Source organism: Diospyros lotus, chromosome 6, assembly GCF_014633365.1.
Source record: "Diospyros lotus cultivar Yz01 chromosome 6, ASM1463336v1, whole genome shotgun sequence".
Taxonomy (NCBI): domain Eukaryota; kingdom Viridiplantae; phylum Streptophyta; class Magnoliopsida; order Ericales; family Ebenaceae; genus Diospyros; species Diospyros lotus.
The window spans coordinates 26,425,448-26,443,141 of NC_068343.1; positions in this window are offsets into that span (position 1 = coordinate 26,425,448).

Below are 17,694 nucleotides of genomic sequence, written 5' to 3' on the forward strand. Positions count from 1 at the left end.
AAATTGCAGCTTGTTTTCGGATAAATTGCCAAAAATAATACCTAATTTTTTTCTTTTTTTCCAATTAGACCCTTAACTCTTAATTTTTTTAAAAGAGGTATCAAACTTATTATTTAATTTCAATTTTAAATTATTGCTTGCTACCCATATTATTTATCATCAATTGCTAATATATAATGAGTTATGTTAAATGACTTGGTTATAACAAAATTTTACATAACTTTAGTTAATGGATAATGTTCTTGCCACCGATCTAGTATGTGTGTAGACTCTCAATTGCTTGCGTAGCAAATTCTTGTTGCCTCATTAACCAATTCTTTTGTATAATTTGCTAAATTAATGGTAAAATATAATATAAGTAAAAACTTTTTAAAATTGAAACTAAACAAGAAAAGTTGTATGTACTCTCAATTTGATAATATTAAAAGTTGATTTTAAAACTGAAAACAACATGAAAATTTGTTAAAAATGGCTAACTGTGGTTGAAATTGGATATGTGACAAACTTTTTATTAGAAAGAAAATGCTATTTTGACATAGAATTTGCACACTCCATGTTACCCTATAGTTTAATGTATTGTAAATTTCACGTGCACAACACATTGAAACTGATTGTGGAAATGGAGTATAGACAAATTACATATCTAGACAATCTTTTTGTACTAAATTATTATTACATTGAATATTTTCAGTACGACTATTACACTCAATATTTTTCTCCTTTAATCGACTAATTAATTTGAATGTTACTATTACACTCAATATAATTAGAATTGCACCTACATGAGAGTTTTTGTTATATGAAATCAAATAGCACAATTACGAATTATTATTTTTTTATTTTATAATATAGATATAGCTTTGAAAGTTTTCAAGCTATTTCCAATGGTTTGCATCAATGATCAGGGCCGACCCAAGGGCCCCCAATTTTTTGGGGCCCCCAAAAAGTATTACAGCTGCTGGCTTGGGCCCCAAAAAATACAAGTAGACTAGCAGCCATTTTCGCCAAGACAACAAGTAGAATAAAAAATTGAAGTTTGACCATTGAGAGGCATAAGAGGGAGAGAGAAGTGGAATAAAAAATTGAAAAAAAAATAGTTTTAATAATTTTTATTATTTTCTGTAGGGCCACAAAATTTATTATAACTTAGGGCCTCACTAAGTCTTGGGCCCGCCCTCTCAATGAAATGGCCAAGGAGGGTGGTGAAACAATAAATTCACTAACCCAAGGGTCTATAAAACAATTGGAACTATCGGAGCGGTGTAACTTCATATCTCGCTTTCATCAATGCTGGGCCTGGAGTAAGTTACAATTTTTTTCTCCACTTTCTTTATTACCTTTTCCCTTAGCTTTGGTGTTTGTATCATCAATATACTCGTTATCAATTAAACATAACACTATTTGGTGAATTTATTCTTATTGGTTTCTTTTTGTTTTTTCTTTTATAATTTATACTTATTTAGTTTGCAAATACTGGAGATGCTATCTTTTGAAACCCCACCGCCCCCCAACAAAAAAAAAAAAAACCAACATACAAAGGTTCATTGATTTAATAATAAAATATTATAACCCACGTGTGACTATTGCTTCTTATTTAACCCTAAATCCTAAATCCACAAACAAACCAACTTATATATTATTTTTATTAAATTATAACAATTAAAATTTATTTATCTTAAAATCAGTTACAAGAAAGTCCTTCACCACACCCAAGGATCAAAGGAACGACAGACAAGGCCTGATGGGTCTATTTCTTGGATACAAAAGGTGAAATTTCTCACCTTAAGAGCCTCCCATATATTATCCCATGTATGTAGGAGGAGTTAATTATTGTACACGACAGCACACCAGGTAGGAGGTACAGTGCATTGTGCCCACAAGGAGCCATCCCACAGGAGGGTGAAACTCCCACACTGCGACTGTCATGACTCGAACTTGTATCCTTAAATACAATTTATTACTTGAAAACTAACCGCACTATACTCGTAAGAATCTGATGGGTTTATTTCTTGATTGGATCGGAGTTAGATAAAATAGGGACGCGAATTGGTCTTCAGGGCTCGGGGGGAATGTTCCGGAGAGTCTTCGAGGAACAAGGTTTCTGACTCTCCGGGAAGCTGGCTTGAGACTGGGCCTGCGGTCACAAAAGGGGTCAGAAAGCCACTCGGACGACTCCCTCACGTGGTTCCCCATCCCAGAGACTCATCAGGAGGAATTATGACTTTGAGGAAATTCTAAGGCACTCCAAAACATATAAATTTGCTTGCATTTCAAAAAGTAGTGACTAAAGATTAAAAAAACAAAATAAGGACCTAGAAACTCAAACAATGTCATAGAAATAATAAAAGGCACAACAATTTCTTTATTGTTTGTGTTTATCCCTTTGCTTGTCTTTGTTTAATTTTCTTTTTTCACATGGCAAATTATGCGTGACGTATTTATGGGTAAATTAAATGTGCTAAGCCTAAATTACTTCTTATTTGCAAACATTTCTGCCCATTTTCATTAAGCTAGCTCTCTTACCATTCAAAAATATAACATACAATTATTAACTCATTTTATATTTCGAGCCAAATTATCAATTGTCTGCAAATACGCATGTTATATTTTAACCTTCAATAAATTTAATTTTCCAATTTTTTTTCACTTCACCGGAGGAACATAACTTTAGACGAAATTCCTTTAGGCTTTAGCTATATCTAAATTAAGATTAAGGTTCCATTTTTTATTTAATGAGCACGCCCTTCTGCGCAGGTCTTGAAACATGGGGGAACAGCTGCATGTCGTGTTCAGGGTTTGGTAATTGAATTAACTTCAAATGTCCTCTAATTAGCACTTTTGTGGTTATAAAAGGATGCTATTTTCTTTTCTATTGTTGTGGCCAACAATTTTTTTAACGCATAATAAACTTATTCTCAATAATGCTATATATTCTGAATTTTTAACGCATAATAAACTTATTCTAATTAGAACGTCGAGTTTAGAAAAATACTGATATCTAAAGTTTTTGCTTGGAAGGACAGCTAAATCATGGTATGAGAATAACTACGAACAACCTAAGAGAGCTCTGTTGCTGTTTCGTGAGATATGCAGTCATATATGGATATCAGAAAATCCTTACATCATGATGCAAGAGGTGTTGACCCGACCAATCTTAACTGCCGCAAAACACAATAATAGGGATTTCATTGTCGCAATTTTTGATTTATTGCCAGAAGCATTTTGGCTTACAGTCCGTAAATTATCTGATTTAACCCATACACTATCCCCTCCTTCCCCTCACCTTTCCAAAGGCCTCCTGCAAATCTGCATGTCTATAGTGAAAAATCTTCAAACTCCGTTTTTAGTAACCATGTACACTGATGGAAATGGAAACACAATCCTTCATCACGCTGCCATGTTATCATCAGCCAAGACGCTTAGCCGCTTTGCTGGTCCATCTCTACAAATGCAGAGAGAGATACGGTGGTTTAAGGTTCATCTCCAGCTTCTGTTTCGTCTTTTTCTTTTTCTTACAATTTTTTTATCTGCTGGTTTTTCCATTGTTTACTAAATTAAAGGTGAAATATTTATCAATCTGTTCAATTCTGGGGCCGGAATGGTCTTTGATTCGCAGAAAGCGGAGAAGATGGCATCCATATGCAAAGAAGTAGAAAACAAAAAAAAAACTAACTCCATTGGATTTATTCACAGAATAACACAGAGAGCTCAAGAAAGCTGGAGAAAAATGGTTGAAGGAGACAGCATCATCTTGCTCGCTACTGGCAACGCTTATTATCACAGTAATGTTTAGTGCAGCATTCACTCCTCCAGGCGGCTATGACAACAATACAGGCAGTACCGTATACTTGGGATCAAAATTCTTCACTCTCTTCATAATTTCGGATGCATTATCGTTGTTCTTTTCCTGCACTTGGCTATGGTATTCCTCGGAATTTATACGTCACTCTTTCGAGAAGAAGATTTCCTGAAAAGGTTGCCAATTACCTTGATATGCGGCTTTTTCACTCTCTTCCTATCTATAATAACGATGGTGATTGCTTTCAGCGCTGCCCTCATCCTGACGCCGAGCGAGCACTTTGTGTGGATTGGTTTGCCCGCGCTCATGTTAGCAAGCGTTCCAGCCATCATTTATTCTGTATTGCACATCCATATCTTCGTTAATGCTCTCTGGTCGACCCTATTGAATCAATAAGTACACGTCGCGGTCGACTGCAAATGGAAGAAAAACAACTGGATGTTCCTTTGTTTTCTTTATTTATTTTGTATTCCTAACCATGTCTCTCCTGTTTCCTGAATTTCCCATGTTATTCTTATGGTTTGGGATCGTTATACACCTTTATTTTCTTCTCCTATAAGTATTTTGTCTTATTTAGAGAAATAATGCTTTTCAATCGCAATCGACATTATTGAAACAACACTATTGTAACACCCCAAATTTTTCCCAGCGTCAAATAACTTCGAATTTTAGGAATTTTTTTTTTAACACCATAACCACTGATATACAACATACAATTCCCAAAAATCTCAATTTTACATTCTTAGCCTATCAAACCCAGTAATCAAATAGCTAAGGCATGTGATATCATTACAAATGCAAAAGCCAGATGAAACCTGATATGGTTCACAATCACAATACTTTATTTATCATATAAGAAACCGATCAAGGCGTCTACAAAATATATTACATGGATATCATCTCCCATAAGCAATAATTGAACGTCTCAATTGTAACCAAAAACATACTAAGGTTTGCTTAGGTTCTAATCAACCAAAATTCTCGTACATAATTAAGGACCTGATAAAACATGCTACATAAGCTTATTCTTCAACTATCTCATTTCCCTTAGAGCTGCTTGTCGAACTTGAAACGTTTGAATATTTTAGAGACAATACAATTAGAAGATGAATCTTCTAGTGAGAACTCCAAAAAAGTTTATATAAATGCATGAATAAGTATAAAATATACAAGGAAACAACAAGGACTATTCTGAAGTGCCTCGTGAATATGTCAACCTCCTCCAACGAGAGCTTTCTCAATGGCGCATTCTAGCGCCTCTCGAGAGGTCTTTGACCATGTCACTTTAGCCTAACCTCATAGAACTCATGCAAAAGCCACATCCATTATCCCTTAAGCTCACACGATTTTCACCATGAGAGCTTTCTCGATGGAGCATGCATACTGCCTTTCAGGGGATATCCAGACTTTTACCTTTAGCCAACAACAGATAGGTACAACAGTATGGCCACACGAACTTTATAAATGTAAAGTTTGAAAGCCAACAACATATATTTTCCAAGAAACACATTTCAGATATGCAACATGATTTCATGCAAGAGAACAACAAGAGTTTGTGTATAGGAGTCTCACCTTGAACCTAATTTCAGGATTTCTCAAAATTCGTGTCCAGTCTCGATTCTCGTGTCAGGAGTACTATTGCTCAACCTTGAGTCTCAACTATCCATAGCCATCGTATTTATTCAAAGGCATATCAATATCTATATTTCCTATTTTTTTCATAATTTTCCTCCTTTTTCTTCCTATTTTTCCCTTATTAATTCCAAAATAAATACCTCCTCAGGCATTTTCTCAAATTTTTCACCACCATAAATCATAAAATATTTTTCTAAACATATTAAAATTAATTTTGAAAAAATACCTCACTCCGCGCGTCTTCATGCAGTAGCCACGTGCCCTACGCGTGAAGACTCGAGTGTGCACTGCACGCGCCGGTTGTCTTCTCAGGCAAGCTCCTCGTTGCTGGCTACCAAAATTTTCCCCCAACCTCACCACCTTGTAGTTCTCTCCAAATCGATCCAAGGGGTACCTTCCTTGGCCTAAAAGCACCATCGGAGATGCTTCAAATGGACGGTCAAAGCCTCAGCTCTGATGAGATTCGCGATTCTAGCCAAGCTTCGAACACCACTCAAACAAACCCCAAAATGCTTTAAACTCTCCAAAACCCTTCCTCTTGACTCAAGGATCAAAGGCCTCTTATTAGTTTCCCTCAAATTAGCCTCAAACTTGAGCAATTTGTGTGCTAAATCTTGGCCAAAACATTTGCTATTTATAGGAAAAATTCAGCTATTCTCTGGCCAATCATCGACCAATCACCGGCCATTGCTTCATCCATATGCTTTATAGGATGAAGGTGGCCATGCCCTAGAAAGATACAGCCATCCAATCGCCGAATTTTTGCTTCACGTGCGGCGGCAAGTCGACCATGCTGTGCGTACAACATTTTCAGAAATTACACATTTGCCTCTTACAAATTCTTTTTTGCATTTTAGGCCTCATTTCAAGTCCTTAGAATTTGATATTTTACCACATGAACCCTAAGTCCCATCTGATATTTTACTCCTGTTTGTTTTGATAATGACAAGTTATATGTCACAAGAATTCAAACTCAAAGTACTTGCTTCTAAATGTCTCAAAAATCAATTTCAATGATTTCATATGGTATATATATTCGTAAAGTATTTGTTATGTTTCAAAGTTTCAAGAAGTGTTTTGATTGAAAATAAATTCATATCAAGTATCAAAGAGTTTTTCAAGAGAGCATCAATTATGTCTTTCAAAGAAAGCATTAAAACATGTTTTAGGAGATTGGAAAAACAAAGCATTATCATTCAAATTATTCTCCAATCATGAGAAATCATGCTTTAAGTGTTACCAAAGAAACATAAGTCTTCAAAAGAACCAAGATTAAAAAAGGTATCTTCAAAAACTAGCATTATCTAAAGCTGTTGACTAAGTTCATGTTTTTGTTTAGGATCTGTCGACTAAGTGCTAAGTTTCTGTCGACTATCAGTGTTCCAAAACTTGGATCTGTCGACAGAAAGGCTTGCATCTATCGACTATTAGTAAGTTTAAATTAATTTCTTGCTTGTTTTGTCGACTAAGGAATGGATTTTGTCAACTATCAGTGTGTATGCATTTATATGATTCTTCATTAGGCTTAATCTGTCGGCCAACCTACCAGCTTTTGTCGACTAATAACATTTGGTTTTTAGTGTTGTTGACTATATCTTATTTTGTATTGTAAGTTTTGTCGATTAACCTATTTGTTCTGTCAACAGTTTGTTACTCTAAAACAAATAACAGCTAGTTTTTAGCACATTAAATGCTCACCCAACTACCATTAACGACTCTATTTTTTTCTCCAAGCACCATCAACTATAAATAAAAAGTTGGTGGCTCATTTAAGGCTGCTAAAGAACACTCAATTTTCACCTATCAAGCATTCGAGTTTGTCTTCGAGCTTTAAATTGCATTCTCTCTATTATTGTCTTCTTGAGGCTTTGTATCTAAATTGTATTATTCATTTCAAGCCTCTTTTTTTCTATAGAGAGAATTTGTAACTCACTCTTAGAATCTTTCATCTTATTGTATTGAGTTTTATCTAGCTGTAGCTGGAGGGCCTACATGTAACACCCCGCCTCCTCAGAGGGCGTGTCATTATGCTGGGGACCATCATATACATACATATTCTCTTTCTTTGATGCATTCCTTAAAAACCTCAAATACTGTATTTCAAAGAGAAACCCCCAAGCATATCATTACAAATGCAGAAGCGATAATCGAAACCTGATATGGTACATAAACAATTCACTATATTTAAAACATAAGAATCCGTACCATTACATCATATCTTTAACAACCTTAACACATGGATAGCCTTAATACATAAATACATGGAGACATGTTTCCCGAGATAACATCTAAACACCCTAGGTGCAATCATATGATACCTCGAACATACATAGCCATTTCTAAACTCATTTGAAACATTTTCAGATAGACAGATTACTGGAACCACCTGCTGGAACATTGAATGTTCCTTGCCTAAACTGCAAGTCTCAACTGGAACATTGAATGTTCCAGGGGCATAACCCATTAGAAGATGAAATTTTTAGTGAGGGTCTAAAAACATATATATGAATGCATGATGCAATAACATGAACAATCATTTGCCTTAGTGTAACTTCCCTGACCAACAAGCCCGGAATGGAATCCTAGACAAATCTCGAACCTCTGCAGGATAAGCCTAACGTTATTCCATCAATTGCTCTTGGAGAATTATGGCTACACTCTCGGGGCGACATCCCATTCCATGCACAAATATCAATATGACAATAATATCATGCCATGTAAATATCATGATTTTCCATGCAATATGACAAAATGATCATAGCATTCATAAATATCATGCATATATAACAATCATATCATAAATATAAGTTCTTGGGAGAAAATCACTCACATTTGTCCAAAGATTAGGACACCTAAAAAAGCGCACACTGTCTCGATATAAGTGTCCGACCTCGATTTTCGTGCTAACTCTGGAAAGTTGCACCAATCACTTTTCCTCGATCACTTTAATATTCTAAAAAGCATATTTAATTACCAAACATCTCAATATTTTATTTTCTTCCATTTTGCCTTCTAAAAATCCGAATTAATACCATCAAGACTATTTTCTCAAATCTCTTTGCACAACAATTCATAATGACCTATGAACTTCAAAGAAAAATTACTGAACTTACCCGGATGTTGCGTTTTCATACAAAATGAGGTTGTTTGGTGCAAAAATCGAGACATCGGGAAGGTAAACACTAAAAGTTTTTGTACAAACCCCCATAACTTATTTTTCTCGAATTTTGGGACATTTTTGCAGATCTTTCAGACCACCCATGCTCTCGCACACGCCCGCACGCGCTAGGGCAAGTGGCAGCGCGTGAGGACCAGCGCATGCCGGCCACGCGCCGGTCGTCTTCTCTGGCGACGACTTGCAGAAAAACCTAGTTTTCTCCACCAGCCTCTTCTCCTTCTTCAGTCGATCCGGACAGTCCTTCTTGGGCCTCGAAATGAGCATCTGAAGGCCGTCAACCAGCCACTCGAACTCTCAGCCAAGGAGTCCGCCACCTTCTCCGGCGAGGCTTCGAACATCCTTCAAATGACCTAAAAAATACTTTAAATTCTAGAGAAATAAACCTCAAGGCATGGGCAACAAAAGCCCCATGGTTTTGACTCCCAATTTATTCGAAAAAATAATCGATTTGAAGCTCCAATTCTTCCATTTTTGGCAATCGCGAAACCCCTATTTATAGGCATCTTTGTTGCTTCAAATGCCCGAGATCGGCCAACCCATGAGCTTTAGAGCATAAACCTACCTTAGATCGACCTTACCCGACCAAAAATCCAAGTTGCAGGCTTCAACCAAGCGACCAAACATTCTGGTCGGTTTTTCTTTGTTTTTCGGCCACCTCAATGGCCTTTGTCGAATCTTCCTTTCCAACAAAGCTTCCCCGACCATCCTCATGCCATCCCTATGGTCCAAATCGGCCATCGCCGACCAACCATGTGCTGGTCAGATTTCCATTGGCCAAAGTTTGCTGATTTTGCACTTTGGCCCTTGAACTTTTGGCTTTTACCTTTTTGGCCCATTTCACTTAGCCCCTCAACTTTTCAATATTGCCATTAAGGCCCTCATGTCCTAAAACATCCATTTGACCCTCGAGGATTCTGAAAAAATATCGTTTCGGCTTCCCTCTAGCAATTTTAAAAAGTTACACTTAGGCCCGAATCTTTATTTTGGCCCTAAACTATTTCATTTCTTCTTGAAATCACTGAAGGGTTGTTCCTCATGATAGACCGAAGCCCCCTCAAGCTTTCGTTGACTTTCTGGAAGTCACCTATAATGATTCGATTTTGCAGCCTAAATGGCAGTTGCATTGTTGCTGTACCAAAAATCGTTCTCGATTTCATTTCTTTTTATACCATAACTCCTATCTCAGGATGTTCGTTAATGCCACATCATTTTCCTTTGGCATCTCGGCTCTAAGGTACTCCGTGCAGTCGATTCGATCATTCATATGGTAATAAATTATCTTTATACCCTCAATTTATCTGAAATTTCATTTTCGCCATAAGATAATTTACTCTTGAGTCTCTTTGAAATTCTCGGGTATTACATTCACCCCTTCTTAAAGAAATTTCGTCCTCAAAATTTTCATCTGGCCATTAAGGTAACTAAGACATAAGATAGCTCATTACTTGAACACCTCAAATCAAATATCTATTTAATCCTTGATAAACACCTCAGTTTGCATTCCTTACACGTCTAATGCTTACAAGCATACCATGTTATTCACATAATTTCCTGTTGTGGCTCTTTTCAGATGACCACACATCTTCCAACATTTTAGGCACACACATCTTACCCCGAAACTTTTGAGAATGCCCTCCCGCATTTCAAAAATCATAACCCTTAGGCTGGCCACAATCATCATTCCATAGACAAGTACACTTGTCAACCACACATGCCTTCTATATTTCGTTCACCAGATCTAGCTAAACAACCAGGCTAGCGATGAAAACAGATGATACATTCAGCATTACACTCATAGCAGGCCAATAAGCCTCCAACACCTGACACTCACACCTATCCACCTAGGTCATGCGTCGGCACCTCATGGCCACGCCCCAGGTGATATGAAATAGTGCAGTCGTAGTCCTCTAGGAACTTCATCCACCGTCGCTATCTCTCATTTAGGTTCTTTTACGAGAACTCATACCTCAGGCTCCTCGTGGTTTATGAGCGCATCAAAATGTCCCACCATTCCAGTAGTGTCTCCATAACCTCGATGGCACATACCACATGTGCCAGCTCCAAGTCATACATTGTGTAGTTCATTCTGTGCCTCGACGTGATCCACACGCAATCATTCGGTTATGTTGCATTAACATGCAACTCGATCCTTTGAGCTATCATAAGCTCTCATTGCATCTGGCAGATCATTCTCATTTGACTCTCTCCACACATCCTGTCATGGACACAACTATTTCAGAGAGTTCCCTCACGAACCTCTGACAACAATTTGCCAACCTCAAAACCTTCCAATCATTTCATAGACAGTTAGGGGTCCTATCATAGTGCTTTGGTCCCTTGGAACTTGGATCCTAGTCAAAACATAACACTCATGGTGTTACCTAAACTTTGGAATCTGACCGTCTCCTTGACAATTCACTAAGCAACTCAGACCTTGGGTCCCAAACCCATACTGCAAGTAAGCCAACAAGTTTCCCCGGTACGTTAGCCATAAGCTCATCACTAGTCTTCTGCCTTGGTCCCTAGCCTCAGATCCGCTGTTACAGGCCATACACCCATGGTGTTATTGTCATTCCAGAGCCTCATTGTCCAGTCTCCAAGAGTTGTAATTGACCCGACTTTCGTCACTTCTGATACTTTTTACGGTACCAGTCTAAATCTCACGGATCCTCGATCCTCTTTCGGAGTTACATTCACTCAGGTTACCAACCTTTCCTCGAACCAATCTCTATTCAAAACTTTTGGTTAGTCTCTTGAAATCTATCAGAACATCTGACTTTTCTAAACTTCCGATCCTCATGGTGCTTATGACAATCAATTTTGATTTCACGTTCAACGACATGGAGCCTCATACTCTCATAATTTCTTTCACGGTTTTCTTACTACCTAGCAAGCCAATCTCAATCTCAACATCTATCGTGATGTTCCCTAAGAGATCCTCAATGTTCCTCATGCGTCTCCCTATCCGAGGAGTACACCAATATATCATCAACAGACACAATTACTAACTCAACTTCAATGTAGATGGTACATTGGTCAAATCATAAGACAACATCAAATCATGGCTCAAACGTCGATTTTTGGAATACCTCATTCCCTTATCTTAACCTCGATCGCATATCAATCATAAAGATCCCAGCCTCTTGTACCTGTTTAATAATTCATCAAATTCGAAGTAAAAGACATCGACTCTTAATTATCACCTCTTCCAAAGCCTAATAATTTATGTCCTCTATCAAACCACACATAACTAATCATCATATAACCTCAAGCTATCATTGGCCATCATCGTTAAGAAATTATCTTTCGAGAATACCTCAATTTTCTTACGGTATTTCACTGACTGCAAGTGCCTATATCACATCTTGATAAGCTCCTTATTTCCATAACTTACTGACATCATTTTAGTGATCGTCCAGCTATACATCTTCCAAATTTCCCACCAAGGCTACCTAGACTAACCGTTTAGCCATATGAGAGTTCCAATCTCCAAAATCGAAAATCTCGGATCCTCAATCAATTTAGATTTGCAGCTTCTCCTACTGCGACTCAACATCTTAGCACATCTACCATCATCTATCTTTCTCAATTGTGCTGAAGATTCGCATAACTATCAAGGCAACAATCCACAGCCACACTACTAGCTAGAGTAGGTAAGTACTTACGTCACCTACAGTACTCCAATCCTTGCTGAATTTTTTCCTAAAAACTCTAAAGTTCCATCATGAATCCTTAGATCCTTAAATGCCCTTAAAATCAATTCTTTAGGAAATTCCTTAGGAATTCCAAACCAATTTATCCTCGAAGATTAGAAATTAGATCACAATATCTAGTTCCATTTATCTTTCATAAACTTGATTTCCTTTGCCATCATGGCTCATGATGAGGAGTTAATTTTTCTAAATCTTAATGAATTATATCCCTATTTTTATCTTATATTAATGTTTAATTTGAATAATTATGCACATTATGTACTATTGCTAGGATGATATGAAGAAATTGACATTTGCCGTATAATTAAAGATGTTAAAGAGTCAATCGGATGGCCAACGTTACTACTCAAGATCTAATGCAATTGGGTCAACTATTAAATAGAGTCCAACCAAAGAAGGCGCAAGCATTTTAATCCCAACGAAGGCCCTAAGCATTTTAATCACAAGAAAGGCCCAAATCCAACATAAAGAAGACAAAACCCAACTTGTAAAAATCTATTTTTATTTTTATTTTTAAATATTTGTTTTATGAGTGCTACTTTAGGTGTGTCTTTAAGCTAAAATCCATTTAACTTTAGGTGTGTTTTTTAGCTAAAATCCATTCAACTTTAGGTGCGTTTTTTAACTAAAATTCATTTAACTTTGCATGTGCATTTTAGCTAAAATCCATTTAACTTTAGGTTCCTGAGTGTCCATTAGATATAATTATGTCTAGTTATATAATTTAAATTGTGTGGTTAATATTGCATCTTATGGGCTATAAATAGCTCACTTGGTTGCACTTGTAAGGGATTATTATTCTTGAATCAAAGCTTAGTTGTGTTCTTAGAGTTTCTTTTTGAGAATTGCTCTTGTTCTCTCTTATTTTCTCTCTTTTCTTCTCTTATGATCTTACTTCTTTTATTTCTTCTATTGAATTCTCATGTCATCTATTGTTACTTTATTATCCATCACCTGAATAGCCGGTTAATTTCTGCCTTTAAATTTCTGTAATTTTAATTCACGTCTTTTTATTATCCACTACCTAAATGGTCGGTTAATTTCTACTATTTTAATTCCTATCATTTAAATTCTGTCATTTAAATTACGCCATTTAAATCTCTGTTAATTAACTTTCAAATGAAAATGAATAGCTAAATCCAATCTAGGGTTAAGGCAAGGACAATGTCTAACGCCAATGATTCCCAAAGAAAGCTACGCTTTAAATGAGTGACATTAATTTCAATTTCAGTATGAGTGTGTACTAATTATTGAAAAATCACTAGGTTTGGATTGGAGCGTAAGCCTAACTTAGAGCTTTCATGCCACGTATGGGAGTTACTAGAACTGGAAACGCTATCATACCCAAACCCGGATGATTAATTTAGTTGTTTTATGTATTAATTGCAATCAGATTTATGGTAGTTGCTTAAACTAGAATCCCGCATATCATGTATGTGGATTACTTAAGCTAGAACTATTATCATCTCTAATTGCATTTAATAATAGACCCTCATATCTAAAATTAAATTAATGTTGCTAATCTTTTCTGATAAAAATTGGGAATCAGCAGGTTATGCTGAAATTGTCTTAACTTAAGTGTTATCCAATTCTATATTCTCACCTTTAGTGTTTATTTTAATTTCTGCTTTATTTTATTTCCTAGCATCTGTTATCTGAAAATCCACAAAAAAATCGTGTTGCCAATTCATCCAGATGTGTGTGTGTGCGTGTGCGAGTGACATTCTTTTTCTTTTGTCATAAATAAATCTCTCAGTGGACGACTTGAACTTATCCAGAAAATAAATTAAATTTGGACTTCAACTGCACTCGTACACTGGCGAGTATAAACTGTTGGAAATGTATGCCCTAAAGACACGTTTTGTTTAATTTATGGTGATGATGTTTCTTTTATTCAGTTTATGGCACATATATTATTTGCACTTAATTGTTGGAAAAGTGTCAATGCTATTAAGTAAGTGATTCATGTGATGGGTCGTTCTTCACAGTTAGGCATGAATCATGGGTACTTAATAAGCAAGAAAATATTACTCTTGATCTTTTGATAGAACTGGGCATTCTATCATGATAAGATCATTGTGCAATAGATCCTAATGGAGGATGGCTTGCCTTAGCCAGTAAACAGTCTGTTTACTCTAATTGTACAAGCGCATTCGGAATGCGTAGAGTGGACCTGTGATAGAAGCTAATGACAAAGTACTAATTATCATGGAGTTAGTCTATCACTACTACTACGTGGACGAGTACTCTAATACTTGAGTATTAGTTGGTGGTCTAGTGAACCTAGAGCTATATTCTTAGATTCACTGTAGGTGAGGTCTATCAAAGATCAATAACCTTATGAGTTGGGAGTATGGTTTCTAATTAGCTAAGACAGACTAATACAAGATAGTTTCTGTGATTCACCCCCTTGTGATTGTCCAAGAATAATCAAATAATCCAGGGCCCTGGGAACGTGACTTAAGAGTGTGTGCTTCTGGGTAGCTCCCAGTGATAAGCAAGTACATTCGAGTAGTCACGGATTATTGGACTAGTGATCTAAGGATGGTAGAAATCATTTAGAGAGGTGTTAGTACATTATTCATTTCTAAATGATGGGTGTTACACAGAGGGGTATTTTCGTCATTACACTAGTAGGTCAAAGACATGGCATATGCAAAATTATTCGTGGGGTCAGTGTTACCATATGGTGATAGTTGGAACACTTAGAATGACAAAATATAGCTACTAGGTAGCAGGGATATTTTGGTCATTTTAGTAGCCGTGAATAATTTGTCTTTTGGTCCCCGGGGTAGCTCGATATAACTCATGTATTATTTAATACATAATTGTTCACGAGTAACACCCGTAAGTGGGAGCGTGGCGTTACAGAAGGTCTAAGTGCAATTATTAAAGTTCCTAAGTGAAATTTATGAAATTGAAATAGGAGGCAAATTAATTACCCTTGCATATATATATATGTATATATATATTATATATATACTTGCATGTGCGCACAGTAGGCGTGGGAGGCAGATTTGGAGGATGGTAGAGTTGGTTCTCCACTTGTGAGCTTCAGGCAGAGGATTTGAGAGAGATTGGTCGGGGTGGTCGGCCAAAGCAGGCTCATGGCTTTTGTAAGCTTCCTATAAATAGGAAACATTTGGGAGGAAGAAGGAGGAATGACAGCAAAGAAAATGGCCGAGCATGGCCAAGAGAGAGAGATAGCTTGTGGGAGCTAGCCGAGAACTCGAGAGATGGTGAGGCCCGGGGCTGGTGGCTGAAGCAAAGGCTGAGCTTGGGAGGGAGATGGATGAACTCGGCCATGGTATTGAGCACCAAGTAGCTATGGCAGCTCGGGCGAGAGCTTCCAGCAGCTGGTTCGCAGCAGGGGGGCGAAGAAGGCCTGTGGTGGCCATAACAGTAGCCGTTGAGGTTGGAGACGATTGGAAAGCAAGCGGGCGACTACGGCAAGGCGACCAGAAGCTTCGTCCATCGGCCATGGCGGACGCGCTGAGGTAGCAGCAACCAGCCGCGGTCGATGGCAGCCGCGAGCAGCTGCCAACGAGGTGACGGTGGTTCCACGACGGCGGGGATTGCCGAGGCGGCTCCTGGTGCAGGCTGGACTGGCTGAGGTGGAGGCTGGTAGCCATGCGCGCAGGGCTGTCATGCGTTGTAGGAAGAAACAAATAAGGAAGAAGAAGAAGAAGAAGAAGAAGAAGAAAGAAAATAAGAAAGAAAATAAGGAAAAAAAGGAAAGGAAAAATAGAAAAAAAAATGTCAAAGAAATGCTAGAAAATTATGAAAAAATAGGAAATATATGTGTATTTATATTTCAACGATTTTGGAGAGAAAAATGGTTTGGGCACGCATTTTGAGGTCAAGAACGAAAATCGAGACTATGCATGCAAATTGAGACGATGCACAAGAATCAAGGTTGTGCGCGAGAATCAAGGTGGTGCACAGGAATTAGTGCGCGAGAATCGAGAATTGTACGTGTTTCGAGGTCAATACACACACATCAAGAAGGCTTTAAAAGCTAAGTCTAGGTGAATTTTAGAATTTTTAATATTCTTAGAAATATATTTTATGAATGTTTATGGAGAAATATTTGGTGAAATATTTAAGTAGATATTTATTTTAGAATATTAATGAGGAAAATGGGAGAAAAATAGAGAAAATACAAAAAAATTATGGAAAAATAGATTTTAATGTTTATTGGGATAAAATGATGGATAGGGTGCTTTGAGGATTGAAGTGAAGTGTCTCGTGCGATTTTTTAGGCTTGGCACGCAAATCGAGGTCAAGCACTCAAATCGAGGCGATGTTTGTTTTTCGAAGTGTTCTAAATTTTGGGCATCAGGTGAGTGGTTTTTCCTCAAAAACTTATATATGATATGATTGCTTATGTTATGCATGTTATTCATGAAAGTTATGAGCATTTTGTCACGTTTGTTCATATATTATTGCATGAAAATGTGTAATTTTCATATGGCATGATATTATTGGCATATTGATACTTGTACATAGGATGGGATGTCGCCCCGATAGTGTAGTCGTAATTCTCCAAGGGCAATTCATGGAATAACGTTAGGATTATCTTGCCGAAGATGTCAGGATTCTGCCTAGGGTTCCGTGCCGGGTTGGGCCTGGTAAGTTACACTAAGGAAAATGTTTGTTCATGTACTCGAATCATGCATTCGTGTAATTATTTTTAAAACGCTCACTAGAAGATTTATTTTCTGATCGGGTTATGCCCCTAAAACATTTAAACGTTTCAGTTAGGACTTGCAGATATGGCAAGGAGATAACTAAGATGTACCAGCACGTAATGACGTGGTTGATGGATTTGGTAAGTAGATCCGGTATTTGTTCCTGTATGAAGATCCGGATATGTTTTAGTCATATTTAGAAGTTTATATTATATTGAGAGATAATGATGTATAATTAAGGTTCTGGTTTAATGTATTTGTTTATTATTCGAGGTATTTAGTTATTATCTCTTGATTATAAGTCTCCATGTATTTAAGTATTTAAAGATGCAAAATGGTACAGATTTCTATGTTTCAATTATGTACCATATCAGGTTTCGAATATTACTTTCGCATTGTGAATGATTTGCTAGGGGTTTTATTTAGAATTCGGTACTTTAGGTTTAATATATGTATTGTGAAAAAAAAAAGAATTTATGTATATTTTGAGCCCTAACATAGTGACACGCTTGATAAGAAAAAGCGGGGTGTTACAACTTCTCTTCTTCTTTCTTTCTCTCCTTGCTTCTGCACATAGTCCAGAACACCCAGACGCAATAGTTGCAAATTTTTCCAACAACAATTGCAGTCATTTCATTGAAGCCATTGACTGGTGATGCTTCAACTTCCGATTCGTGC